The sequence below is a fragment of the Tamandua tetradactyla genome, chromosome 1, assembly GCF_023851605.1.
Source record: "Tamandua tetradactyla isolate mTamTet1 chromosome 1, mTamTet1.pri, whole genome shotgun sequence".
NCBI lineage: Eukaryota > Metazoa > Chordata > Mammalia > Pilosa > Myrmecophagidae > Tamandua > Tamandua tetradactyla.
Genome location: NC_135327.1, coordinates 1,358,164 through 1,384,875, shown reverse-complemented (window position 1 = coordinate 1,384,875; position 26,712 = coordinate 1,358,164). Strand labels below are relative to the sequence as shown.

The 26,712-nt window shown below is 41.0% G+C and overlaps 1 long non-coding RNA gene and 1 other non-coding gene across 4 annotated transcripts in view; both read right to left on the bottom strand.

Moving 5' to 3' along the window:
* LOC143683075 (uncharacterized) overlaps positions 1-24,287 on the bottom strand; it is a 44,638-nt gene extending 20,351 nt beyond the window's left edge. The window contains exons 1-4 of one of the 3 annotated variants that reach the window (XR_013175407.1): positions 24,018-24,287; positions 23,157-23,341; positions 19,543-21,077; positions 16,510-16,655 (exon numbers count right to left, since the gene is read on the bottom strand). This is a non-coding gene — a long non-coding RNA (uncharacterized LOC143683075). Of the gene's footprint in view, positions 1-16,509; positions 16,656-18,462; positions 19,038-19,542; positions 21,078-23,156; positions 23,342-24,017 lie in introns of those variants that run through there. The other 2 variants (XR_013175405.1, XR_013175406.1) reach the window with 2 other exon arrangements.
* LOC143652532 (U6 spliceosomal RNA) lies at positions 14,631-14,736 on the bottom strand. The gene has a single exon (XR_013160744.1). It is a non-coding gene; the product is annotated as a U6 spliceosomal RNA (small nuclear RNA).
* Positions 24,288-26,712: the final 2,425 nt, after the last annotated feature.

Below are 26,712 nucleotides of genomic sequence, written 5' to 3'. Positions count from 1 at the left end.
TGCTGAATCAGAGAATACATAGCTTCCTGGAGAACATTGCCCTTGCCCTGCAAGGTATTGCCACCTGGTTGGCACTGTAATTGAGTTTTCAAAAGGCCATTCTACCTTTCTATCAGTCCTGCTGGTTCTGGATGATGGAGAACACGGTAAGACCAGATAATTCCATGATCATGTGCCCATTCCCAAACTTCAACTGCTGTGAAGTGGGTTTCTTGATCAGAATCCATACTGTGTGGAATACCATGATGATGGATAAGGCACTCTGTAAGCCCATGGATGGTAGTTTTGGCAGAAGCACTGTGTACAGGAAAAGCAAACCATATCTAGAGTATGTGTCTATTCCAGATAGAACAAATTACTGCCCCTTCCATGAAGGGAGTGGTCCAATGTAATCAACCTGCCACCATGTAACTGGCTGGTTACCTCAAGGAATGGTGTTATATTGGGGGCTGAGTATGTTTCTCTGCTGCTGGCAGATTGGACACTAGGCAGTAGTTGTAGCCAGGTCAGCCTTGGTGAAGGAAAGTCCATGTTGCTACCCCATGGATAACCTCCATCCCTACCATCATGACCACTTTGTTCATGAGCCCATTGGACAATGACAGAAGTTGCTGGGGAAAGAGGCTGAGCAGTATTCACAGAATGGGTCATCCTATCCACTTGGTTATTAAAACCTTCCTCTGCTGAATTCACCCTCTGGTGCACATTTACATGGGTCACAAATATCTTCATGTTTTTAGCCCACTCAAAAAAGCCTATCCACATACCTCTTCCCCAGACCACTTTGTCACCAATTTTCCAATTAAAGTCTTTCCAAATCCCTGACCATCCAACCAAACCATTAGCAACAGTCCATGAGTCAGTATACAAATGCACCTCTGGCCAGTTCTCTTTCCAGGAAAAATGAACAACCAGGTGGACTGCTTGAAGCTCTGCCCATTGGGTGGATTTTCCCTCACCATTGTCCTTCAGGGACATCCCAAAAAGGAGTTGTAGTGCTGCAGCTGCCCACTTTCAAGTGGTACCTGCTTATTGTGCAGACCCTTCTGTCAATCAGGACTGAGTTTTCTGTTTCTTGGTCAACTCACTGTAAGGAACTCCCCAAGAGGTCATAGCCCTGGTTTGGAAAAGAGAAGGTAATGTGACAGCAGTGTGCACCATGCGTATTTGGGCCACTCCTTTATGTAACTTATTTGTGCCTTCAGGACCTGCTCTGACTCTATCTCATATACACCATTTCTATTTTATGATGGAGTGCTCCTGTGCATTCCCAACTTTTTGGCTTGGTGGTCAGACAACACCCAGTTCATGACAGCAACTCAAGTCTCATGGTAACTTGGTGGCATATGGTTAAGAGTTCAGTCTCTACTAAAGCCCAGTAGCAGGCCAAAAGCTGTTCCTCAAAAGGGGAATAGTTGTCTTCAGCAGAAATAAGCCTTTGCTCCAAAATCCTAAGCGTCTGTGTTGTGATTCTCCTATAGAGGTCTGCCAAAGGTTCCAGACAGCATCTCTATTGCCACTGACATTTCCACCACCATTGGGTCTGCTGGATCATGTGGTCCAAGTGTTAGAGCAGCTTGTACAGTAACCTGGACCTGTCACAGAGCCTCCTCTTGTTCAGGTCCCCACTGAAAATTAGCAGTTTTTCTGGTTACTTGATATATGGGCCGGAGTAGCACACCCAAATGAGGAATATGTTGTTGCCAAAATCAAAGAGACCAACAAGGCATTGTGCATTATTTTTTTTTTTGGTCATGGGGGTTGGTCAGATGCAGCAACTTAACCTTCATCTAAGAAAGGATATCTCAACAACCTCCATACCACTGGACACCTAGAAATTTCATTGAGGTGGAAGGCCCCTGTATTTTTGTTGGATTATCTCCCATCTTCTGACATGCAAATGCCTTACCAATAAGTCTAGAGTAGTTGTTAGTTCTTGCTCACTAGGGCCAATCCACATGATATTATCAATATAATGGACCAGTGTGATGTCTTGGGAGAGGGTTAAATGATCAAGGTCCCTGCAGACAAGATTATGACAGAGCTGGAGAGTTGATGAACCCCTGAGGTAGAACAGTGAAAGTATATTGCTGACCTTACCAGCTGAATGAAACTGTTTCTGGTGGTCCTTACTAACAGCTATTGAGAAAAAAAGCATTTGCCAGATCAATATCTGCATACCAGATACCATGGGATGAATTGATTTGCTCAAGTAATGATATCACATCTGGAACAGCAGCTGTAATTGGAGTTACCACCTGGTTGAGCTTATAATAATTGACTGTCATCCTCCAAAACCCATCTGTTTTCTGCACCGGCCAAATAAGAGAGTTGAATGGGGATGTGGTGGGAATCACTGCCCCTGCATCCTTCAAGTCCTTAAGAGTGGCAGGAATCTCTGAAATTCCTCCAGGAGACCAATAATGCTTCTGATTTACTATTTTTCTAGGTAGGAGCAGTTCTAGTGGCTCTCCCTTGGCCTTTCCTATGATAATAGTCCTCACTGCAAGAGTTAGAAAGCCAATGTGTGGATTCTGCCAGTTTCTCAGTATGTCTATTCCAATTACGCATTCTGGAACTAAGGAAATAACTACAGAATGGGTCTGGGGGCCCACTGGACCCACTGTGAGATGGATCTGAGCTAAATTTCCATTGCTCACCTGTTCTAGTTTGCCAGCTGCTGGAACGCAACACACCAGAGATGGATTGGCTTTTAATAAAAGGGGATTTATTTTGTTAGCTCTTCAGAGGAAAGGCAGCTAACTTTCCACTGAGATTCTTTCTTACATGGGAAGGCACAAGATGGTCTCTGCTGGCCTTCTCTCCAGGCTCCTGGGCTTCAACAACGTTCCCCGGGGTGACTTGTTTCTGCATCTCCAAAGGTCTGGGTTGAGCTACGAGTGCTGAGATGAGGAATGCTGAGCTTCTTGGCTGTGCTACGTTGTGCTCTCTCATTTAAGCACCAGCCAATTAAGTCAAACATCATTCATTGCAGCAGGCATGCCTCCTAACTGACTGCAGATGTAAATCAACAACAGATGAGGTTCACCTATCATTGGCTCATGTCCACAGCAACAGAACTAGGTGCCTTCACCTGGCCAAGTTGACAACTGAATCTAACTACCACATGTCCACCCCTTGTCAACTTGGCAACTATTCACATCACCTTAAACAGGTGCAAAAAATTCTCTTCTGGCTGTGGACCTGTGAATCTCAAAAAAAATTATCTGATGCCAATATGCAAAGGAGGATAAACACAGGATCCATAGGGAGAAACTGGAAGGAAAACCTGCAGGCAAGCACCGTTGGATTTCAAAGTCTGAAAGTCATTTATCCTTTGGCTTTAGAAAGTGGCAGTCCCACCCTTTCTGAGGGCCTATGCAGTAGCCCGCCTCTTTCCAAATCAGCCTTGGGGAACATCGAGGAGACTACCTCTCAGCTCCACTCTTCCCAGGCATCAGGGCCACCCCTGGGCTCTCTGCCATTTCTGGGGCACAAGCTCAACCCCTCCATGTGGTGGCAGCCAGACTCTCCCAGTCCCCCAAGGAGTGTGCTCTACCTTCTCCAAGGCCTGAGGCTGCATGACTCTTCCACTGCAACAAGATGAGAGATTCATCCTCACCCTTCAGGGTAAACTCATCCTCTCCATGTGTATGGGTGAGTCCACTCTCCTGGCTGAGGTTTCTTGGCTTCAGACCCGAACTTCCATGGTCCTCACTCTGCAAACTCCAATTTTTCCCTTTTGTGTCCACCTTTGTCCAGGTTGGCAGTGGTTCCATTTATACCAACAGTCTCTTCAAGCACTCCAGGACTTCTTCATCAATCTCTTCATAGTTCCTCCAAAGTCTTCCCCTTAGCCATCCAAAACACTGTTCCAACATATCTGGTATTTGCAAACTGCAGCAGCACCCCACTCCTGGTACCAAATCTGTTCTAGTTTGCTAGCTGCCAGAATGCAACACACCAGAGATGGATTGGCTTTTAATAAAAGGGGATTTATTTTGTTAGCTCTTCAGAGGAAAGGCAGCTAACTTTCCACTGAGGTTCTTTCTTACATGGGAAGGCACAGGATGGTCTCTGCCAGCCTTCTCTCCAGGCCTCTGGGTTTCAACAACTTTCCCTGGGGTGACTTCTTTCTGCATCTCCAAAGGCCTGGGCTGAGCTATAAGTGCTGAAATGAGGAATTCCGAGCTACTTGGCTGTGCTACGTTGTGCTCTCTCATTTAAGCACCAGCCAATTAAGTCAAACATCATTCTTTGCAGCAGGCATGCCTCCTAACTGACTGAAGATGTAAATCAGCAACAGATGAGGTTCAACTGCCATTGGCTTATGACCACAGCAACAGAACTAGGTGCCTTCACCTGGCCAAGTTGACAACTGAATCTAACTACCACATCACCTGACCCCCATAAGCCATCACTCTGATTGGTGGACCATAGTGACATTTTGGGTCCCCTGGAATTAATGTAACTTGTGAACCTGTGTCTAATAATCCCCAAAATATTTGATGATTTCCTTTTCCCCAGTGCACTGTTACCCTGGTAAAAGGCCATAGGTCTCCTTGGGGAAGGCTTGGAGGAAGATTAACAGTATAAATTCGTGGCAATGTAACAGAGTCCTCCCCCAAAAGGACAGGCCCTCCCCCCATTCAAGGGGCTTTGGGTCTGTAATTTTTAAGTCTGGAAGTTGATTGAGTGCCCATGACTCTGTGTTTTTGTAATTCAAGTTAGACTTTTGTTCACTTGTCCTAGAACTCTTTTCAAACAAGAATTTAGCAAACTGCCTATCTATTGTACTTCTAGGTTCTCCATGATCTTCTACCCAACACCAAAAAAGAATTTAGCAGACTTCCCACCTATTGTACTTCTAGGTTCTCCATGATCTTCTAGCCAACACCACAAGTTTCTGAGAGTTAGATTATTTTCACTCCTGCTTTGAGTCTGCTGTCTATTATAATAGCCATATCTACCTAGTCTTTGGAGTTTTAGTGCTGCCACCTGGATTCTGCCAACTTAGGATCTGGTCATCCCCATTGTGTTTAAGGATTCCAACTCAGTGACAGCAATATCCACGGTAATATGTGACCTACAGAGGAGCACAAATGTAGAGCTCCTCAGGGATGATGGCACTACTCTCACAAATTTATTTCTCACAGTTCTGATAAAAGGTGCTTCCTCAGGACATCACTGGGGTATATGAGGAGGCTCTCCATGATAAATCCACTCTAATATTTCAATCTCTCTAAGCCTCTGTATCCCCTCATCTACATTATCCCAGGGCAATTCTAGCATTTCAACCTCAGGTAATGTCAGCCAACTTTTGATCCATATTTCAGCCAACCATCCAAACTAGTAATGGGCCCATATCAATAAATTCAGCCTGATTCAGCCTTATATTCCTCCCACCATTATCCCACACCCTTAAAATCCATTGCCACACATATTTCCCTGATTTCTGTCTATGTAAATTGGAAAACTCACACAGTTCTTTCAGAGCATAAAGTACCTCCTCATGGGTGATACTTTGTGCCTCATTTTTTTGGACCTGTTGGGGCTTTAGTTTAGTTATAGACCTGGAAGAAATAAGGGATGGTGGAGGTGGGTCATGAAAAGAATTAGAAGTATCTTCCAAGCCACTTGCTTCAGGGCATTCATTTGCAGTTTCATCTGGTGAAACAGGATTAATCATTCTAGAGCTAATTACTTCAGGTGGAGGTGGGATGGCCTACTCCTCAGTCAGAGCAGGCTGGAGGTGGAGCAGCTCTGCCCTCAGGGCAGACTATTACAGGGTTATCTAGAGAATACTCAGCATGACCTAAGGTTTCAATCTTTCACTGACATCATTGTCAATCCACATGTCACAATCCCATTTTTCAGGGTCCCACTCCTTTCCAATCAATGCCCTCACTTTAATGGCTTACACTATTATAGATCAATACAATATGTGATTGATATTTCAGTTTATGTTGAATAGTTAATACTCTAACAATAAGATTCTGAGTCTGATTTTCAGAGACCTCAAGTCTACAGCTACAGGAAATAAGATATTCCTTCAGGATACTCATAGAAATATTTCTATCTGTCAGATGGTGTGTAAGCCTCTCATTTGAAGCTTTAGGCCCATCCTTTTCACCCACTAATCTAAGAACAACCAGCCAACATCTCTATACCTTCTATTTCCAAAAAACTCTGTAAACGTGTCAAAAACATTATCCCTCTTCTGGGTCAAGATGGTGGCTTAACAATGTGCGTATTTTAGTTCATCCTCCAGAACAACTACTAAATAACCAGAAACAGTACAGAAAAGCTCCTGGGGACACGTCAGTGACTGGACACACAGTGTACCCCAGTCTGGATCAGCTGGACCAGCTGCAAGACCCCCTAGAACCATGAGTTACCAAAGCTAGCACCTCTCCCCAACATGATGCTTCACAGAGAGGAAAGGAAAGAGACATTACCAGCAGCAGGGGCTGAGCCCAACCAAATGCCAATTGTGGAATTGATTAACAAATTCTGACTACAAAAAATAAGCCCCCAGCTCAGGTGAACCTGTTCGGAGTGAAGGTTGCTCATTTTTGCCCTGGGACCAAGGGGGTAGGGCTGATGGAAAAAGAAAAAAAAGAAAAAGGAGGAAACAGAGGATTTTGTGGCTGTCTTTCTACAAAGGTTTGACTGCCTTTGGATATAGTGGTGGGATTTCTCAGGCTGGATCTGCCCCAGGCATAGGTGGAAGTGAGCTCGTTTGTGGGCTTGTCTGGAGCCTGTGCCTTCCCAGAGGAGGGGTGAAGCCCAACTCAGGTGGAATCCCTCCCTCAAGGAATTCAGACCCCCAGGGTTTGGTAATTTGAAGCCATTAAAACCAGCCTACAACCTCTCTTCTGTCTCCACCACGCCCCCAGCAGGGAGAGTCTGCCAAAGTTAAAGGTACCACATCATCTTATGCTGGTAGGACCTGCAGGCAGACAAGCACCACATAGTGGGCAGAATAAGAAAAACAGAGTCCAGACACTTCACAGGAAAGCCTTTCAACTTGCTGGGTCTCACCCTCAGGGAAAACCGATGCAGGTAACTCTTTCCTCCTGACAGGAGGCCAGTTTGGTCTGGGAAAATCCAGTTGGGGTCTGTAATACCTAAGTAGACCCTCCTAAGGGTGGGGGAGAAAAGGCACCATACAAGCAGGGCAAGAAACAAGAAAACAAGAACTGAAAAATTCTCCTCTGTTAAAACTTAATTTAGAGGTCAAGATAAAGCTGAATGGAATGTCAAAGAACAGATAGAAAACAAATTCACCCAGGAAGAAAACCCTAGGTAAAAGAAGTGAAAGCAATCTCTAGAATAATCTAATTAAGGTAATTAAATGCCTAGACAGCAGCAAAAAATAGCAAATCACACTAGGAAAATTGAAGATATGGTCTAGTCAAAGGAACAAACCAACAATTCAAATGAAATACAGGAGCTGAAACAATTAATTCAAAATATACAAACAAACATGGAAAACCCCATCAAAAACCAAATCAATGAATTGGGAAAGGATATAAAGAAGGCAAGTAATGAACAAAAAGAAGAAATTGAAAGTATGAAAAAACAAATTCCAGAACCTATGAGAATGAAAGGCAAGGTAAAAGAGATGGAAAAAAAATAATGGAAACCTACAATGGTAGATTTTGAAAGACAGAACATAGAATTAGTGAACTGGAGGATGGAATATCTGAAATCTGGCAAGAAAAAGAAAATATAGGGGAAAAATCGAAAAATATGAGCAGGAACTCAGGGAATTGAAGGACAATATGAAGTGCACGAATATACGTGTTGTGGGTGTCCCAGAAGGAGAAGAGAAGGGAAAAGGAGGAGAAAAACTAATGGAGGAAATTATCGCTGAAAATTTCCCAACTCTTATGAAAGACTTAAAATTACAGATCCAAGAAGTGCAGCATACCTCAAAGAAAATAGATCCAAATAGATGTACTCCAAGACATTTACTAATCAGAATGTCAGAGGTTAAACAGAAAGAGAGAATCTTGAAAGCAGCAAGAGAAAAGCAGTACATCATGTACAAGGGAAGCCCAATAAGATTATGTGTAGCTCTCTCAGCAGAAACCACGGAGGTGAGAAGACAGTGGGATGATATACTTAAATTATTAAAAGAGAAAAACTGCCAACCAAGAATTCTATATCCAGCAAAATTGTCCTTCAAAAATGAGGGATAAATTAAAACATTTTCAGACAAAAAATCACCGAGAGAATTTGTGACCAAGAGACCAGCTCTGCAAGAAATACTAAAGGGAGCACTAGAGACAGATACAAAGACAGAAGAGAGAGGTGTGGAGAAGAGTGTAGAGAGGAAGACTATGAGTAAAAGTAAAAGAAGGAAAATTAGATATGACATATAAAATCCAGAAGGCAAAATAGTAGAAGAAAGTACTACCCGTGCATTAATAACACTGAATGTTAATGGATTAAACTCCCCAATCAAAAGACATAGTCTGGCAGAATGGATTAAAAAACAGGACCCATCTATATGCTGTCTCTACTCAAAGGACATAAGGGCAAGGACACAAATGGACATTTGCACACCAATGTTTATAGCAGCATTATTTACAATTACCAAGAGATGGAAACAGCCAAAATGTCCATCAACAGACGGTTGGCTAAACAAACTGTGGCATATACACAGGATGGAATTTTATGCAGCTGTAAGACAGAATAAAGTTATGAAATATGTAACAACATGAATGGACCTTAAGGACATTATGCTGAGTGTGATAAGCCAGAACAAAAGGACAAATACTGTATGGTCTCACTGATAAGAACTGACATTAGTGAATAAACTTGGAATATTTCGTTGGTAACAAAGACCATCAGGAGATAGAAATAAGGTAAGATACTGGGTAGCTGGAGCTGAAGGGATACAGATTGTGCAACAGGACTGAATACAAAAACTCAGAAATGGACAGAACAATATTACCTAACTGCAATACAATTATATTAAAACACTGAATGAAGCTGCATGTGAGAATGATAGAGGGAGGAGGGCTGGAGGCATAAATGAAATCACAAAGAAAGATAGACATTAAAAATTGAGATGGTATAATGTAGGAATGCCTAGAGTGTATAATAATAGTGACTAAATGTACAAATTGTAAAAATGTTTGTGAATGAGGAAGAACAAAGGAATGTCATTACTGCAGTGTGCTGAAAATAGATGGTAATTAATATTTAAAAATTTCAACTTGTGTGTGAGACTGAAGCAAAAAATGTTTATTTGGTACAAATTTATATTTTGACTAGTGCATTTCCTAATATAACTTATGTAGATAGTTGATTGAACACCTTAAGTGCGTGGAACTTTGTGTAGGACATGAGATTTTGTTGGTTTGTCCAGGTGATTCCTTGATGAATCCCAGAGTGATTTGATCAGTAAGTGGAAAAGTATTTGCAGAGTACCCTACGGGAAATGGTGAGAATGGGGGAAAACTCAACTTCCCCTAGTTGAATTCTTGATAGTCTCACAGCCAGTGTGGACAACCAAAGCTGTAGACTGAGTCCCCAGTCTTGGGGTTTGTTCATATGAAACTTAACCCCACAGGAGATAGGTCAAGCCTACTTAAAATTAAGCCTAAAAGTCACCCTCAAGAGAACCTCTTTTGTTGCTCAGATGTGGTCTCTCTCTCCAGCCAACACAGTGAACAAACTCACCACCTTCCCCCTGTCTACGTGGGACATGACTCCCAGGGGTGTGGATCTTCCTGGCAATGTGGGACAGAAATCCCAGAATGAGCTGAGATTCAGCATCAAGGGATTGAGAAAAACTCTATAATGAGCTGAGACCCAACATCAAGGGATTGAGAAAACCTTCTTGACCAAAAAGGGGAAGAATGAAATGAGACAAAGTCTCAATGGCTGAGAGATTCCAAACAGAGTTGAAGGTTATCCTGGAGGCTATTCTTATGCATTAAGTAGATATCATCTTGTTATCCAAGTTGTAATGGAGAGGCTGGAGAGAACTGCCTGAAAATGTAGAGCTGTGTTCCAGTAGACATGTTTCTTGATGATGATTATATAATGATATAACTTTCACAATGTGACTGTGTGATTGTGAAAACCTTGTGTCTGATGCTCCTTTTATCTACCTTGTTGACAGATGAGTAGAACATATAGAATAAAAATAAATAATAAGGGGAACAAATGTTAAAATAAATTTAATTTGAAATGTTAGTGATCAATGAAACGGAGGGGTAAGGAGTATGGTATGTAAAATTTTTTTTTCTGTTTTTGTTTTATTTTTCTGTTGTCTTTTTATTTCTTTTTCTGAATTGATGCAAATGTTCTGGGAAATGATTATGATGATGAATATGCAATTATGTGATGATATTGTGAATTCCTGAGTGTATGTGTAGAGCGGAATGAGCATGTGTTGGTAATGTTTGTGTTTCTTTCTTGTAATTTTTTAACTAATAAAAATTTTTTAAAATATATATATATAAAACATTATCCCCCCAGAGCCTGGCTTCATATAAGGGAAGCATTAGAAGAATCCAATGGTGATATTTTGACTATCTCTTTTGCCAACTCACCCCATGGATTGGCAGTATCATTCTGATTATGGGAATCAGAGTCCTTAGTGTCTTTGAGTCCCATCAGAATAGAAACCCAATCATAAAAACCCATTTTTAAGATTCTGTTTCTTTTTTTTTTTTTTTTAAAGACAGAGAGAAGGAAGGAAGGATAGAAGGAAGGAAGGAAGGAAGGAAGGAAGAAAGGGAAACATCTTTAAACATTTTCTTGTTTTATTGTATTCTGTTTCTCCGTTTTTGTTACATGGGCTGGGGCCGGGAATCGAACCGAGGTCCTCCGGCATAGCAGGCAAGCACTTTGCCCGCTGAGCCACCGCGGCCCGCCCAAGATTCTGTTTCTTAAGAACCATTCTCAATACCAAGCTGTATTAGCTAGGAATCTCTAGAGAAACAGAATCAATAGGAAATATCCATAGATATAAAATTTATAAAAGCATCTCACATAGCCATGGGAACATAAGGTCCAAAATCCATAAGGCAGGCTGTGAAGCTGACAATTCCAATGAATTATCTGGACACACTCCACAGGAGAGGCTCATTGGCCAAAGCAGGAACATAGCCTATCACTTCTGAATCCTCCTTAAAAGCCTCCCAGTGATTAGATTAAATATTACTCATTACAGAAGATACTCCCCTTGGCTGATTACAAATGCAATCAGCTTTGGATGCAGCCAACATGATCGTGACTTAATTCCATGAAATGTCCTCATAGCAACAGACAGGCAGCACTTGCCCAACCAGACAAATGGGCACCACCACCTGGCCAAGTTGACACATGAACCTCGCCATGACACAATGTTATAAAGTCCATGTGAATAACCTCCATTACTGGCAGCATATTCTTTTTATTTATGTGTGTGTTGAGCAAAGACTGAGATTAACATCCACAGAATGGCCTCTTACCTTCTATCTATTGTCATTTTCCTAAGTTTGTGTTTTCCACTAGCAAACATTTCTATAGGATGCAAATATGCTCACACTTTGTGTTCCTTCCAAGATACACATCCATAGGCAACTTTCCAGATATCCTTTTTCATCAATTTTCAATCTCATTCCTTATAATTCCTTAACATTGACACTTAATCAATAGTTACTTCCTATGAAATAATACAGATTTATAAATGTGGCCATCTTTGCTTAAGGGCAAAATGACAGTAGGAAGTATTAATCAATTTTCTGCCTACTCTGGGATGATACTGCCCACTCTGAGTATTCCCACACTGCTCAAGCCATCCACTCTTAGGTAGTACCAGTTTATCATGTGAACAGAACTGAATTGTTTCATCCTTAGCCAAATGATTATAGGAAACTATGCACAAAAGGTGTTACCGTGTGCTGATGAAGAAGAAAATGCAATAAAAGAAGAATAGAATTCTGAGGCATTGTGCAGCTAATCAAGTTTTCAGAAATTGAGTGGACACAGTCTAGTATATACTATTTCCATTTTAAATATGTTGGCTGTAAAAGATTAGAATTCAGGGCTGAAACAACTGTTGGATAACTGGTGGATTGGAGGACAAGGAAATTGCCTTTAGAAGTCAGAGGAGGTACCACCAAATTCAGAGTTGTGAACACTGAAGAACTCTACATGATGCAATGAAGAAGGTGGTTGCCAAAAGTTTGCCGTGAAGTTGTTTGAATTTTCAAAAATTTCTACTTATTGGCTATTATTTTATCTTCTTGGGAGAAATGTATATTCCTTTATTCTGCACATTTTAAAATTGCATCATTTCTCTTTTTTATATTCATTTGTAAGTATTCTTTGTATATTCTGTGTACAAGTCTCTTATGAAATATGTATGACATGTTCTTCCAGTCTGTGGTTTGTTTTTTCACTTTCTTAAAGGTGTCTATTGAAAAACAAAACTTTTGCATTTTGATCAAGTACATTTAATTAATTGTCTTTTATCACATGCTTTAAGTATCATATCTAAGAAATCTTTGCCTAATCCAAGATAATGAACAGTTATGCCTATATTTTTTGAATAGTTTTTAGTTTTACCTCTTTTATTTTGATCTGTGATCTGTTTTGAGCTCATTCTTGTGTATAGTGTGAAGCATGGGTCCAACATTTTTTGTGGCATGTGTATATCCATTATCCCTATACAATTTGTGCAAAACACTATTTCCCACAAAATTTTCTTTGATTTTGGTTGAAAACCAGTTGAATAAAAGCTACTATTTATTAGTTCTTATTTCTATACAACTCATCTATGTATCTGTCCTCATGCCCTTCTCACACTCTTTTGGTTACTGCAGCTGTGTGGTAGATCATCCCAGCACTGGTGGATGCAGGAGACACAGAAGTTGTGCCTATAGTCAATAGTCACTGGGTCTCCTAGGTGCTTCAAGAAGATGGGGCACTTGGCCTCTGCTTTGAGGTCATCCATGAAGGCTATAAAGACCATTGTGCTATGATGAATTCTCCCTTCAATGAGGTTTGTACTTCCAGGAACTAGAGAGTGTGAGGATCTGAATTCTCCTCAGTGTTCTCTCTCTTTCCTGGTATGCAGGCTATGGAATTTCCAGGGTCCTCAGGAATCTAAAGCTGTTTTGTCCTGTTTCTTCCTCCTTCCATTCACCTCTATAAGCCCCAGTTAACCACTGCATATGTCAATATCTCCAACTATAAATAATGGTGGCAATTGCAACAGTTGTCCTCTAAGTCAGGAAAGGACCACAGCTCTATGAAGCAATGGAAATCCTGATAATATAGAGACACAATTAACAAAATCCAGGTTGTGAATATCTCTGTGAGACAACTGCCAGGTTTCTTAATCAAAAAATAGCAAACAGTACAACATATATTAGTGTGTTGGTATGAAAGGATGCATGTTCCCTAGAAAAGCCATGTTTTAATCAAAATCCCATTTCATAAAGGTAGAATAATCCTTATTCAATACTGTATGTTTGAAACTGTAATCAGATCATCTCCCTGGATGATGTGATTTAGTCAATACTGGTTGTTAAACTGGATTAGGTGATGACATGTCTCCATCCATTTGGGTGGCTCTTGATAAGTTTCTGAAGTCCTATAAAAGAGGAATTTTTTGGAGAGAGAGAGAAATTCAGAGAGAGCAGAGCAAAATGACATAGCCGCAAGAAGTAGAGTCGTCTTCACCATGTGTCCTTCCAGATAAGAGAGAAACTCTGTGTTTACCATGTGCCTTCTCACTTGAGAGAGAAACCCTAACTTCATCAGCCTTCTTGAACCAAGGTATCTTTCCCTGGATACCTTTGATTGGAAATTATTCTATAGACTTGTTTTAATTGGGACATTTTCTCAGTCTCAGAACTGTAAACTAACAACTTATTAAATTCCCCTTTTTAAAAGCCATTCTGTTTCTGGTATTTTGCATTCCAGCATCTAGCAAACTAGAACAATTAAAGAGATAGAAAACATGTACTGGACAAAATGTTACCTTCATTTTTCTGATTCTGGACTTTTCATTTTGAAAATAAAAAATAATTCAGACAGTGGATATGTAATAATAACAAAACAGATCATTGTTATAAACCTGGTAATATAGTATGATTATTTTTTGAAAGGACACTCTATACTCAAGAGATACATGATATACTATAGATATATAAAAACCTATGATTCTAGGATTTACTTCAGAACAATGAGAAGTAGGTGATTAGTGGTGCATGAATTACTAGATGTTTATATGGGATTTATTATATAATTTTCCCTACTATTCTATATGATTTACATATTCTACAATAAAAATATTTTTCTATAAATGTAACCATTGTTTACAGTATCTGCCTGCCTCCCTCTGGCTAAGCCACCCTCTCTTTTACTCCTTTATTTGTGCAAATACTCTCACTTTCTCCCTGCACACCAAGGTCTCAAATACTTTACTTTCCCTCCCTAGGGAACAGAGCTATTAGACTTAAAAGCTCTTTAATCCAATTACAATGTAGTTCTAGTTTCAAACAATATGTTCTTAAATAGTATAATTTAACTGGGAAGGTGGATATCTGATCATAATAAAAATATTGCTAATATTTTGTTTCAATATTAGTATTAGTTTTCTTTTAATTTTTAAAAAAAATATGGAATGCTTCACGAATTTGCATGTCATCCTTGTGCAGGGCCATGCTAATCTTCTCTGTATCGTTCCAATTTTAGTATATGTGCTGCCAAAGCGAGCACAGTTTTCTTTTAATTTTAAAGTGTATTTTATAACAAATATATTAAGAATGTTCACTCATATTATCAAAAAATGCTTATGTATTTGCTTCAAAGTAATGTGGTGGAAGGAGAGCTGGTGGTGGTAGAGATAAATAAAAATCAGCAATGAATTTATCATCATTTAAGTTGGTTTCTTCATATATGGAACTCATTAAAATATTCTTTCTACTATTTAGTATAATTAAAATATTCTGCAAATAGAAAATATTTTTTCAAATTCTAATTTTTTGAAATTGGCTTGTGTATTGCTTCTCCATTCCAGCCAAGGTCAGTTCTCTCTGACTCCCTTCTTTGAGGCTCATCTCTCATACTTTCATCTCAAAGATTTCAGAACTCTTTATTCTCCCTTAACTCCACAAAAATAACTGACATAGATGTAAATTGATACAGAGGAAATATCAAGGCAGACAGTAGGGCTCTGCTCACTTATATGATATGTGAGTAACCCTAGAGGCCTGCCCTTATACAACTTGTGATATCTGGGTCTGGTTCCATGCTTCCCCACTGTGGTAGTTAGATTCAGTTGTCAACTTGGCCAGGTGAAAGCACCTAGTTCTGTTGCTGTGGACATGAGCCAATGGTAGGTGAATCTCATCTGTTGCTAATTACATCCGCAGTCGGCTAGGAGGCGTGTCTGCTGCAATGAGTGACGTTTAACTTAATTGGCTTGTGCTTAAATGAGAGAAGCAATGTAGCACAGTCTAGCAGCTCAGCATTCCTCATCACAGCACTTGCAGCTTAGCCCAGGCCTTTGGAGAAGTTACCCCGGGGAAAGTTGTTGGAACCCAGGGGCTTGGAGAGAAGACCAGCAGAGACCATCCTGTGCCTTCCACGTAAGAAAAGAGCCTCAGTGGAAAGTTAGCTGCCTTTCCTCTGAAGAACCAACAAAATAAATCCCCTTTTATTAAAAGCCAATCTGTCTCTGGTGTGTTGCATTCCGGCAGCTAGCAAACTAGAACACCCACCATTTCAGGGAGACTGGAAAGGTGACACCTTTCCTCAACTTCCATTTTAGTTTTGTTTGAGAATAAACAAAACAGAGGTACATCTCTTTGAACATTTTATTTTTAAATAATAGAAATTAAGCATAGCACAAGATTCAATAAACTTTTAAAATATCAGCATCTTGCTTCCTTATTTTAGAGATTAGATTTGATTTTAGATTTCCTGATTACTCTGAGCACTTGGCTCAACATTTGATTATTCCATTCAATGATGACTAAATCCTTCTAAGGTCAACCTCTCACAAGCCTAGTTCTTAGGCCATCTTAATTTTCTCTCTTCCTAAAAAGGCACACATTTCCAGAATCTACACTTGGCTGTCCCTTCTGGAATGCCAAACTCATTCATAGAATCCTCAACTTCTATAGATATACATTTAGAGACAAACTCCTTTTAGCAATGTCTCTCCTTCCTCTATGTTAACTGCGGATGTTGGAGGCCCTGTAGGAGTATTGGAGAAGGAGAAAGCAGTTCTCTGGTGGGCTGTGTCAAGTCAGGGTTGGGAGCAGATATCCTTAGGCATAATGTACCAGAATTGTACTTTTGGAGGACCTGAACATGTAGTTTAAATAAATTCTCTGTGGTATGTGGTTTCAGCTGCTACCAAAGTTGTGATAACATTTGAATCTGTATCTACAGACCTGATCTTTCTCAGTGACTTTATATTAAGTTATACAATATCTAATTGACATCACATCCATTGACTTATTATTTCATTCATTTATTATTTCAACAAATTTGTTGAGTGCTCAGGGTGCATGCATGTTGACCAGAGTCTGGAAGCAAGGATAACAGCTTCCCCAATCAAGGTGCTACAATGCAGAGGGAGAGGGAAGCAACTGAATGTAGACTTTTCCTCATCATCATGTGAATGCCATCTACTCAGAAGAGAGCACAATTTTCATTTAATTTACATACATTACTGCTTTCAAGACACATCTGATGTAAAAGGTTTTAAGAGTATAACTATATAGGAAATGTTATAGAAAAATTTCACTCTGTAGAATGGGTGCACAACAGCTTCTATCACTATCCTCTATTAGTTAATGATTAATGATTTCTTGAATTGCCCAAATAGTTTCTGTATAAAAGCAAACATTTATATGATTTATATGTGTATATGTATAGAACATTCCCCATCACATATATCAAAATGAGAGCAACTTATATATGCTACAAGTACTTTTTTCTATTATTTTCTCTTATGCTGGCACTTGTGTTGCCAAGGAAAAGCCTGACTGGGAAATATAAATACAGCGGGTGTTTTCTGAATACCTGTGAGTATGCTGTTCTCTGGATTGTTTCTCACAATGTATTTGGCTGTCTAGTTTGTTTCCCACGTGTAGCCATCACTTACTGAGTTAACATTTTATATATATTATTTCAAGTGCTTCACCTAAAGGTCCAGTTGAATCTATGCAGCAGACTTGTGAGGTAATACAGAAATGCAGAAGTGGAAAGTAAGTACTACAATGAGTAACTTTTCAACTCCACAGGGTTTTTCTGTCACATTTCCATCTTCCCATATCATTCTCTCCATCCATTCATGTCACCCTCAAACCACTTAGAGAACTGTCATTGTATTATCAGACTTGGCAGTTACATTTGAGATTGCATCCCAAATAAATCATGTACTTTAAAATGGAAACTTGGAAATGTAAAAGATGTATGAGCCAGAGTTAAAAGGTAGAACTAAGAAAAACACATGGGCAAAGGAATCTGTTTGAGTGTTGGAGTGCTTTCACCTAGGTTTAGATCTTGCCCAGCCTCTGAAAATGTAGGTTGTCCTGCAAAAGTTTATGAATTGCTATCAAACATTATAAAGTATATTATGTCACTGATCTAGAATTCTAGAAAATGTAAACTAATATATAATAGCAGACAGGTCCTTTGTGGTTTCCTGGGGATTAGGGTGTTGAGGAGGGGTGGAGGAAGGAACTGTCTACAAAGAGGCACAAACACACCTTAGAAGGTGAGAAAATTTTTTCTTATCTTGATTGTGGTGATGGTTTCATGAATATATCATTTGTCAGAACTTACCAAATTTTTAACTTAAAAATTCAGTTTGTTATATGCAATTGTTCATCAAAATGCTGTTTCTAAAAAGGGTAATTGTGGTAATAAGACTCAGTTGTCAACTTGGCCAGGTGAAGGGACCTAGTTCTGTTGTGGTGGACATGAGCCAATGGTACATGAACCTCATCTGTTGTTTATTACATCTGCAGTCAGCTAGGAGGCATGCCTGTTGCAATGAATGACATTTGACTTAATCAGCTGGTGCTTAAATGAGAGAGCACAATATAGCATAGCCCATGCAGCTCAGCATACCTCATCTCAGCACTCACAGCTCAGCCCAGGACTTTGGGGATGCAGAAAGAAATCACCCTGGGGAAAGTTGTTGGAACCCAGAGTCCTGGAGAGAAGGCCAGCAGAGATCATCCTGTGCCTTCCCACAGTAAGAAAGAACCTCAGTGGAAAGTTTGCTGCCTTTCCTCTGAAGAACTAACAAAATAAATCCCCTTTTATTAAAAACCAATCCATCTCTGGTGTGTTGCATTCCAGCAGCTAGCAAACTAGAACAGTAGCAAAATATTTTCTTATTGTGCATCTGTTTCTTATCTTGAATTAATTTCACTTAACTCCTACATCTGTTCTTCTAATAACCTTGAAGTGTGATGTCAGATTTGTTACTAGGCAAAATTGCATACGGCAAAAATGTCCCAACTGGCAAATTTCATCTGGGCTTGGAAAAATTAATAGACACTGTACAGACTAGATGGAGCCACTACAACTTTGACCTTTGTGGCTTATTATATTTTGAAAAGTCCTTGGAATGGATGATGAAAGCTATGCCCTGTATTTGTTGCCAGAGACAAGAGGTCCTGTGGTGCATGAAGCTTTAATACAGGGCAATACCTGTACTTTCCCACTGTGGCTCCCATCTGTTCATGGATCTTGTCTCATATGATGCTCTTATATTTGGCAAAATAGGCATTAATCCCATGTTTTCTGTGAGACTTTGAGTTAGGACACAACACTGGTAATTAGCAAAACCCAAATACTTTATAATGAGCAGTAAACCAGCTGACATTTGCTTTGGAGGGAGAAGATAATTTTTATTTTACACTACAGTAAACAAACTTGCCCTTTGCTCCAGATGGAAATACTTTATCTACCTTACAAGACTGCTCCCAGTACAATCACCCTTGAAAAGATAGGGCAGATCAGTCAGCTCCTCTCTTCACAAGATGTACAAAATCCTGAGAGATTCACAGGGAATTGCCTGTTTAAATGGTGTCCACAATTTTAAAGGTACTTGTAAAACATATAAGTGTGTAAGTTCAGAACACATGTATACATATCCACAATGTATTTGTTGGAGGTGAAAAGCTACAGTTTTATACACTCTAATATTGCAATTCCACAAACTATTTACAAAGCTCTACCCACGATATCTGTTAGTTCCAACAGCATCCATTGAAACAATTATAAGCTGAAACAACTTTGTGTGTTTCACTCATAGAAGCATTTAAAAAAATCTTAGTACTAAATTCATGGACAGTTGTGCACCATTCTACCTACTCTCCAAAAATTACAAGAAGACAATGCAGCATTGAGTTTCTCACTCATCATCTGTTACTATACAGATATTAAGAAATTTATAATTTTGTCCAATACAGAATTTAAGCTTGAGTATTTCAGAATATCTGTTAGTGAAGGTATGGATATAAGACCTCTCATTCAAACCATAAAATGAAATCTTACCCAACTCATATTCCAGATAAATGCCGATTCCTCTGGGCTTTTCTATTAATGGAAGAGTGACTGGAGCAGTACCTTCTGCAACATAGACTCCATCCAACAGCTGGATTGTCCAGCATCTGTTCTGTCCTGACAGGAGTTGCTTCCCCTTCCTGGAAAGTGAGTCTTTACAAGCCCCCACAGTCCATTCAGGCTTGTCACCCACCTGGACCTCCCAATAATGTCTGTAAAATCAAATCCTTCAGAACCAAGTACTACCAGATCAATCATAAGTCTCTTTGGATTAGGATGAAACCTTTTCTTTTTCTTCACAAATGTCCCAGATTTTCTATCCTCAGAGAAAAGCAGATTCATATATGCTGTCTTGGGGTCAAGTCTAATGTCTCCTGTAAATTTCTGTTTAATTTTCTGCAGAGCTGATTACTGCAGAGGAAAACTCAGTCCTTCTTTCCTTAACTGGAAAGAATAGAGGGCTGGAGATTTAAGACTTTCATGCCTCTGGTGGATAGTCTTTGGTATCTGCCAGCAATTTCACCTCTGACATCACACTCTTCTCTGCAACCTCTTTTAGCAAACTTTTGAGTGTGGAGATATAATCTGAAAATGATGCAATATTTTCAAGTTTCTGTTTAATTTCCTTCTCTTCATCAGCCAACCTTATCAGAACTACCTCTTGCTCACATTCTAAAATCTGATTCAGGTGTTCAAGTTCAGAGAATAATTTCTGCCTGTGGATTTCCACCTTCTCTCTCAGTTCTAATAGTTTTCTGTCATAGGTGGCTGTTAGTTTTTCTAGGTATGTCCCTTGTCTCTTCAGGGACATAATGTAACTGTGAAGTCTTTTCCTGAGGTAAGAGGCAGCTTCCTTTATTGGCTTCATATGGTGACCCTGGTGGTCAGGGGACTGAGCACACAAGAGACACGGCACCTCTTGATCCTCCTCACACAAAAGGGTCAGGATCTGACTGTGCTGCTTGCACAAGTGTGCCTCTTTCTGCCTCTTCTTTTTGCTTCTGATGATGTAGAGGAGCTTGGAAACTTCACTCATCTTTCCCAACTGGACATTGCTCCTCAAGTGTTACTCTCGGCATTGGTGCCCACAGATAGGTCAAAGGGAGCCTGTCCTATAGATTCTCCCAGGACTGTTGGATGCAGGAGTGGCAGAAGTTGTGCCCACATTTGATAGTGACAGAGTCTGTCAGGAAATCCAGGCAGATGGGGCAGCTGGCTTCTACTTAGAGTTCTGCCAGGTATGTTGCAAGGACATTGTGCTGTGAATGAAGGTCTGGGCTGAGGGTTTTCTTCAAGAGAGTTGGGCAATGTGGGTCCTCTCCAGTGAGAAGAAATTAAGGGCAGTTGCTAATTAGGGTCAACAGGCCCCCTGTAGCTGAGTTAAGTGCCAAGGGGAGCTCAGCTCATAAACTGCAGCCACACAGACTAGTTTGAGAATTATTCTTCTATTTCTTGGCAATTCAGAGGTTATGAATCCAAGCCCTTGGTCAGGAAAACAGTGCTGGTGCCAAGTTGTTTCTTTGTTCCTGTCAAAGAGAAAATATTCTTTAGTTTAGAAAATTCTAGCAATTTTTTTGGGCCTTGCTTATTGCCACATTCTAGGGCACCACTGATTTTTCTCTCCACCCCATCCATCCACCTCCATTGACAGGCTCCACTCTGGGACTGCACAGGACTGTTGGAAGAGTATGGACCTTGGGACTAGGTCACCTGTGCCTGGGTTTGATTCCAGCCATTGTCATCTTGGAACCCTGGAAAAGTTCCCGTTCCCCAGCATCCTCAACTTGGACCTCCGGTAAACAGGATAAAAACCCAACTTTTACGCATCTCAACCCTTTGGGGAAAATAGTAAAAGTATCTGGCAAAGTAGATTATCTGTCACCACTGAATTCATAATGTATGATGGTCTGTTTTTTTCATATAAGCTTCTAAACTGGTGGATATATCAAACTATGCACATAAGTGGATGGGTGTTGATCTAGTTAGACTTACTCTGAGGACCCTGCCAACATGGAAATGGATTTTCACATGATCCACAAGATGAAACTTCAGATCAGGATTCCAGCATGAAAAAAACATAGGAAACACACATACACAAGCACATTTACGCACACAACAACTATTCTTTCATGTCACCATATGGGGACAAAGTCCATGGAATAGGAGGGCCTAGGAGCAGATATTTCCCTTCAAAGCAAAGACTGACTCTTAAATGAAGCCTGGGAGACTGAGTGGACCTCAGGGAACAGAACCTAGAGTTCACGGCACCCCAATGTGGATGGGTCCTGGTAAGCACCCCAAGATTTAAAATAGGGTCATTAGGAACAAATATGAAGTAGAAACAGACCAGCAGTAAAAGGTATGATTGATTTAGTCATTTCAATCCCTTGTTGGGTTACAGAAACCTGGGTATGATTGCCAAAACCCCTAAATTGAAATTTACAATGTTAAAATTTAAAAACTATTGATGAGCAAATTGCATGACTGAAATGCTCATACACATCAGGAGAGAGTTCAGGTTGGTACTAACACTTTAGAAAGCTACTTTGCATTATCAAGTAACTTTGAACATACTCATACCTTATGACCCAGTCTTCTATTCCAAGTTTTATAACCATCAGAAATATGAACATATATGTGTACCAAAACATGTACAAAAATGTTCACATGAACATTATTTATAACAGACCTGAACTGGAAATAAAGCTAACCTCTGCAACAATAGAACGGATAAATGGTAGTATATTTATACAATAGAATATGAGATCAAATAAAAGGCACTAACTACATGTAACAGAGATGAACCGCATAAATATAATGTTGTGTGAGAAAGTCAGCCACTAAATAAACAACATAGAATATTTAACTTGATTAAATAGTTAAGAAAAAAGTAAAGCTTTACACATTTTTAATACATTAAGGTTGTGCTTTTGAGAGTAGAGGGTGAAGAGATTGGGATGAGGCCTGAACAGGGCTTTCGGGTGTGGGAAATAACCTATTTTCTGATGTGCGTAATGGATGTAGGGGTACAGGCTTGGGTAATTTTCTATATGCACATGTGTGCTGGTTTGAATCTTAATCTTAAGTCAATCAGTTGAAGGCTTTTTAGGAATAAGAGACACTCTTTCACTCCTTCTTCTGTCAGTGAGCCTGTTAATCCAGAACTTTCATTTACCGTGACTGTCTACATGGGGAATAAAATGATTGCAAACTTGCACACCTCTGCTCAGTGTTGCAGTATGGGAAAAGTGGGAACTTTGGAATAAAACTCTATATATGCACATTCTTGCCTTTAACTTTTTCTTTCCTTCTTTTTCTGGTTTTTTAAAATATTTTTTGATAGGTCTTAACACCAATGCATTTCATTTATGGTGGACAATCAACAGCTCACAATATCATCACATAGGTGTGTATTAACGACCATGATCATTTGGGACAATATTTGCCTTATTCCAGGAAAAGAAATAAAAAGAAAAATCTAACTCATACAAGCCATATCCCTTATCCCTCCCTCTCATTCACCACTAGTACTTCCAAATACGCAAATTTACCCTTTGTCCACCCTCGTGTTTATTTATTCTGCATCCACATTTTTTTTTACTCACCTGTCCACACCCTGGATGAAAGGAGCAGCAGAAACAAGGATTTCCCAATCGCACAGGCACATTGTCAATGGTGTATCTGTATATGATCATCTTCAGGCCTCAAGGCTCCTGGAACATAGCTCAACAATCCCCTGCAGCCAGCCCACTACACCATAAAGGACAGTGTGTTTCCATACAATGGCTAGCTATAACCAAAAGAATAAAATGTGGACTCTGACATCTCCCAGCCACTGAATCATTATTTTGTCTCTTCTTCCTCTTTCCCTTTGGGTCAAGCAGGCTTTCTGAATTCCTGATGCTGGGACTCGGCTCATCCCCCAGACTTCTCTCCCATGTTTCCAGGGAGATTTGCAGCACTGGGAATCATGTCCACATTAGGGGGTGGAGGGGCACAGAGACTTCAACTGCTGAATTGGCTTAGAGAGGAGAGACCCCATCTGTGCAATGAGAGGGCATCTCTGGGTGTGTCTCTTGGGTCTCATTTTACCTAGGTTTACTATATTCTTGGCAGGAATAGGTTTCATAGGGACAAACTACAAGATGTAGGGCCCTTTGATTCTGTCCTCCTGTGCTTGTCAGAATATCACAAATTCTCCAAATGGGGAAGTCGAATATTTCCTCCATTCTTCCCAAGGCTCAAGGAGACCTTGCCAACAGTTCTTTCTTCGGTGCCCAAATGACACTGTGCTTTAGCAGAAATTCACAGTATCCTGCACCAATTAACAAGATCTCAAACCCGATTGAAGATCCCATCGGCTCATGGTGTGCAACTAAACTGTCCCTAAAAGTTGAATTCGGAAGAGCACTACCCTGAACATAGACCAAAGCCTTTTGCCAGGCGCTTTGTGTCTTGGTGCCTACCTTTCTCCTTCTTTTGTTCCCCGCTGCCGGGTGCACTGCGCCCCACTGCCAACGCCTCAGGGCTCTATGCTCCCCCTCACATGGAGTCCGGCGTGGGCACCATCACCTCCAGGGCGCCAGCCCCTCAGCCCCCGACAAGCGCAGCACAGCAAGGCAGCTGGCTGGATCCGGGGCGGTCCAAGACTCTCGCGAATCTAAGACACCCAGCGCGGAAAAGGCGATCCGAGTCGCGCAGGCCTGGGGTGGGGTGCGGACAGGCCTGGGCTTGTGAGGTGCTTGCAGGGTGGGAAAACATGCACCTGTGACGCGGAGTCAATCACAGGGGCATCAGCCTCTGCGTCACAAATCAGGGGGTGGGGTGCCTTGGGGGAGTCGTGTGGGAGGCACCACCCTTTAGCCAGCCCAAGACCCGACGGCTGCAGTGGTGCTGATGGCTCCGGATATGGGAATCACGCGGAGGCTCTGGAACCCGCATTTCCAAATGGCCCCGCAGTTCTGGCAGGCCGAGACCTATCGCTTTTACCCGGCGTCAAGGCATCTAACTCCTCCACCAAGAGATGATGCCAGCAGTTTGCCCTTCCCCAAGCGAAAGCACAACCCGCTAGCCTCTATCTCAGACCCTGGTTGGTCTTTGCCAACAGAGCGGAGGGCATCGGAGCCGCGAGATGGCCCCGACTGCTCAGTGGACCCAACTCGCCCGCCACAGACAGCGTGTGTGGCGTGAGGGCGCAGTGCTGTGCCAGGTGGGACATTCCAGCTTGAGGACGTGGTTTCCAGTTGAGCAGTTTCCCAGGTCCCAGGCGGGAGCCTGGCAACAGACAGGTGCTGCGCCCAGCCCAGGAGGCCCCGTGGCAGGAGCCCCATGGCCGCAAGGAGCAGAGGAGCTGTTAGGCTCGCTGGACAAATGTGAGGGGCCAGCCTGGAGCGGAGGTAAGTGTTGTGAGGAGACGTATGCCTGGCGACAAGCTAGAGGCAGAGAACGTGCCTGTGGTTGGATGGCCAAGCAGGTGTCAGGCTTTCTCGTGCCCCTGGCGCGGCCTGGCCTGGAGCGCTCCTGCCAGCGCACTGGGCTCGCGGGGCCCTGGCTGAACTGGGCGGCGCATGTGTTGTGCGAGGAAGGGACCGGAGAGGTGGCGTGGCCCCCGGCTGGGCTGGCTAGGCGACAAGGGTCGCTGGTGGTTTCGGACAGGAGGTTGGGGAAAGCTGGAGCCAGGCCCCAGTGGCAAGTGGGATGCGTGGGCTGAGGAAAGAGGCTGGGTGCGGCCTGGCACCAGGGGGCACGTGCTGTCTGGGGACTGAAATGGGCCTGGCTGCACGCAGGGGCCTAAGTTGCATGTGAGCACGCCCAACCTGGCGGGATTTATTGCGGTATTACTCTGGACAAACCTATCAAATTTCTAGCCTTAGTCAAGGTTCCATGTACTTGTGGTGTTCAATTAAGCTGTCCACATAAGTTATTCTAGGAAATGCACTAGTCAAAATATAACTTTTGTGCCAAAAAAACATTTTCTGCTTTTGTCTCACACATAAGTTAACATTTTAAAATATTAATTACCATCTATTTTCAGCACCCTGCAGTATTGACATTCATTTGTTCTTCCTCATGCAAAAACATGTTTAAATTTGTGCATTTAGTCACTATCATTATACACTCTTGGCATCCCTAGATTATACCATCTCAGTCTTTGTTGTATATTTTTCCTTCTAATTTCATTTGTGTCCCTCAGGCTTCCTCCCTCTATTATCTTCACATTTACCTTCATTCAATGCTCTAACATTATTGTGCTACAATCAGGTAGTATTGTGCTATCCATTTCTGAATATCTACAAGTAGTCCTGTTGCATGATCTGTATCCCTGTAGCTCCAATTACCCAATATCTACCCTATTTCTATCTTCTGATGACATCTGTTTTTTGATGACTCTTCCCACACATACGTTCCATGCCTGGTGTGCAATCAATGGTGGGTATTCCCATTGCATAGTTGTATATCGATCACCATGATCATGTTTCAGAACCTCTGCATCACCCCAGAAAAAAACACAAAAAGAAAAATAAAAATCCATACATACCATATCCCTTATCCCTCCCTGTCATTCACCACTATTATTTCCAAATACACAGTTTATTTTAACCTTTGTCCTCCCTACCATTCATTTATTCTTTTTCAACATTTTTTTACTTACTTGTCCTTAGCCTGGATAAAAGGAGCAATGGAAAGAAGGTTTTCACAATCCCACAGTCACATGGTAGAAGTTACATCTTTATATAATCGTCTTCAAGACTTAAGGCTACTGGAACATAGCTCAACAGTTTTAGGTCATTCCCTCCAGCCACCTCACTAAACCATAAATGTGACCAGCCAGTAGAAAATTGACAGATATTTTGACAGATTATATAAATTACAGAACTAAACCTTTAAAGTTACTGAGAAATAAATCTGGTCATTATGATAGCTTCTTAAAATTTAATATAATTTGCCAATAATATTATAAGTAGTAATTATATTTCATGACAAATAGATATCATTTATATACATTCATATATGTATAAAATGATTATTATAATTTTATATATAATTTCCTGTAATAATATTTTAAATTTTCTCTTATTTAATATAGCAAGATCTCAAGAGTGCAGCTCAAGATTCAGGTCACTATTTTATCTCCTGATTCTTCCATTGCTCTCTGTATCT